The sequence below is a fragment of the Vulpes vulpes genome, chromosome 11, assembly GCF_048418805.1.
Source record: "Vulpes vulpes isolate BD-2025 chromosome 11, VulVul3, whole genome shotgun sequence".
NCBI lineage: Eukaryota > Metazoa > Chordata > Mammalia > Carnivora > Canidae > Vulpes > Vulpes vulpes.
Genome location: NC_132790.1, coordinates 18584479 through 18587569, shown reverse-complemented (window position 1 = coordinate 18587569; position 3091 = coordinate 18584479). Strand labels below are relative to the sequence as shown.

At 58.0% G+C, this 3091-nt stretch overlaps 1 protein-coding gene across 2 annotated transcripts in view; it reads left to right on the top strand.

The window, feature by feature from the left end:
• The first annotated feature begins 2774 nt into the window (after nucleotides 1-2774).
• PPFIBP2 (PPFIA binding protein 2) overlaps nucleotides 2775-3091 on the top strand; it is a 147980-nt gene continuing 147663 nt past the window's right edge. For both annotated transcript variants that reach the window (XM_072725705.1, XM_026008332.2), the window contains exon 1: nucleotides 2775-2957. The gene's annotated coding sequence lies outside the window, so the exon portion shown is untranslated. The remainder of the gene's footprint in view (nucleotides 2958-3091) is intronic.

The following is a 3091-nucleotide window of genomic DNA, read 5'->3' as shown; positions in this document are numbered from 1 at the left end:
TACGCCCCATCAGGTTATATTTGTGTACGTGCCTTCTGCAGACAAGCTTTCAGGAAATGCTGCCCATGCTTGGACTCGCTGGCACACTCCCCAGCACACTGAGGCCCTTGGGAAAGATTCTGGAACCTGGATGGAAGCCAGGTAGCAGGCAAGTGACTCCCTGTCACAGCAGGCATGCCAAGTGGCACAGGTGACAGAGCACAGCTGTGCTCGTCCAGAGGGGCTTCTTCAAACCTTTCCCATGCATTTGCCCAATGGTGCCTAGTGTGGGTCACAAGTGCAGGCTGTGGTGCCAGCCTGTGTCATGTGCTGAAGCCTCTGTCTCTTTCCAGGTTGGTCACATGAGAGGGTTTGTTTTGTGTGCTTGCAGCTGTTTTGCCAACTCTGCCAAGCTCAGGGTGGAACCATAGGCAATGAAGAGACATTTCTCTCCCCCCGTAGCATTTGAGTAGGTCTTTGGCAGAATGAATTACTCACCCCATGTATACAGCACAATTATCCACAGTTCTAATGGGTACAGAGCCCCAATCTGTTGTGGAACGAGGCAGGTATGAAGATATAAACATGGCGATGTTACCCACTCCGTGGGTTTACAGACATTATCTGCCCTGTGGGTACAATAACATTACCTATTTTGCAGGAATAAGGAATGTGGGATGCCTCAAGAGGAGGTTGGAGTGGGATTATCAGTGAGTGGAATTATGTGTGAGTCCTACACACATGGCCTTTAGCTGCCCAGAGGAGAGTTGCCTTTCATCCATGATAGACTTTGATGTGACAATTCTGAAAGGTGCACCTGCTACTAATAACCCACCAGGTGCTTTAAATTCCTGCATCTAGAATCATTCTTTTAGGTCAAGACATTGTTTCCCTGTTAATGTGGCACTTTGTTCCCTGGGAGCCAGGGTAGGACAGCATGCAGGGCCACGAACACGCTTTTGGGCTTCTTTCATGTAAACTGTTGAGTTCTGGGGTCTCTTATTGGGTATTGGTCAGAATGAAAGTCTCTAAGTCCTGTAGCAGCAGTTCTTAAACTTGACTGCACATGAGAATCACCTGAGGAGCTCTGAAAAATCCTAATACTAGGCTTACTCCCAGACCTCTGTAGGTAGGACCCAGACAACAGTTATTTTTTAAGCCTCCTCCCCTCAAAATGGTTCCAAAGTGTAAGACGCTTGAGAGCCAGGGACTTGCTCCATTTTTAAAGGTAATTTTTAAAAAGCAGTTGTATAGTTCTAAGACAGATTAACATTTTCTAGGGGCTGAGGTTAGGGCAGCGTGTCCATTGGGGCAATAACATGTGGGATTTGGAAACGCCCATGAACTCATGTGAACTGTAGGCCTAGGTCTACAAAAGCCTCTGCTGCTATTTTAAGGAAGTGAAAGAGAACCGAAGGGTGTCCTGCTGTAACACAACTCTTGTGGGCCTCAGCCTTCCTCTGCTGGCTTTGCCTTTGGTCTGCTTCTGGCCAGGTTCCTGCAGTGACGGGAGGCTCATATTTGCCGAGGTGGCTTAAGTTCTGTTCACATGTAAAAGTCTCCTGGGCATACTGGTAATTTCAGACCACCGGGTCATCTGAAAAAAGATGTGCCTTGTGGAATTTGTCCAGCCTGTAGAAATGTAGATTAAAACTGAGGCCCGGGCTGTAGTGACTCCTGCCAGAGCTGGGGACTATGCCAGAGTCTGTGGTGCGGATGCCATCCACGGCCCACAGGGATTTTAAATCAGCTGAACTGAGCAACCAGCCCCGGAGGCCTGGGCAAGGCAGCAATCTAGCAGTACAACTAGAGGGGATTCAGGCCATACGCTGGGGGAAGGTGTTGGAATGAGTCTCCAGGGCCCATTCCTGTGGTCACAGGTGCCAAAGCTTTCCCGGTCTGTGGAACCCCTTCTAGGTGCTGAGCAGAGGGAAGCGCTTCTTGTTCACAGACCCGGCGCAAGTGTCTTTGGTTGGGGCTTGACCACTAGGGGGATCTCCACCCCAGGTCGCGGGGTTCAAGCGCAGCCAGACTCTAGGGTGACTCAGAGCCTTCCAAACTCTGCGTTTGTTGTTCAGATACCGGGAATGAAGCTGCCCTCGGGACAACCTCGATTTGGACTGCATCGCACGGGTCCGGGCCGGCCGAACAGCCAAAGGGCTGCTGCGCTGAGCGCGCCTCTAAGTGTTTTTTTTCTGTGGCTTCTCTTTGCAATTCTCCATACAAATTGCTTTTCTGCTTCCTCGTTTGCATTTCCTGCGACCGGCCGGGAATGGTGCCGCAGGGCTGGGGAAGCCCGGGGGGACTGGCAGCACTAGTGCCGGGAACCGCCCGTCGGTCTCCCCGGGGTCGAAGGGTGTTGGGGGGGAGGGGTTGACAGGAGGGGGCGGGGCTCCGTGGGAGGCGGGGCCTCGTGGGGGCGGGGCCTGCGGGCTCCGAGCGCGGCCGGGGGGCGGGGCCTGCGGGCTCCGAGAGCAGCCCGGGGGGGCGGGGCCTGCGGGCTCCGAGCGCGGCCCGGGGGGGCGGGGCCTGCGGGCTCCGAGCGCGGCCCGGGGGGGCGGGGCTTGCGGGCTCCGAGCGCGGCCCGGGGGGCGGGGGGCGGGGCCGCGGCTGGGCGGACGCGGGGAAGGCAGGTTCGAAGGGGCGGGGTTGACGAGGCAGGTCCCCGAGGGAAGGGAACCGGGGGCGGCTGGGTCCCTGCGGGCCGCCGCGCAGCCCGAGAGGGGAGGGGAGTTGGGGGGCGGTCCCGGGGGAGGGGGGCGGGAGAAAGCGGGGAGTCCGGGACGAGCCTCCGTGGGTCCCGCCCCGTCACGTGGGCTCCAGACCCGGCCGCCGCCGCTCGGTCGGCTGGTTGGTCGGTCAGTTGGTCGGTGGGTCAGTGGCCTGCAGCTCGGCTCGCGGCTCTCATGTTCGGAGGTGGGAGGGACACGGGAGCGGCCCGCACACCTGAGCCGCCCGGAGAGGAGCCCCGCACCCAGGTCAGTGGGCTCTCCCCACGCCCCAGGTCCCTCGCGCGTTCCGGACCCGGAGCCCCCGCGGGTGCATTGCCTGGGGAACCGAGAGCCCCCAGGTTCAAGAACCACCCGAGGGGTGGGAGGCAGCGCCAGGAAGG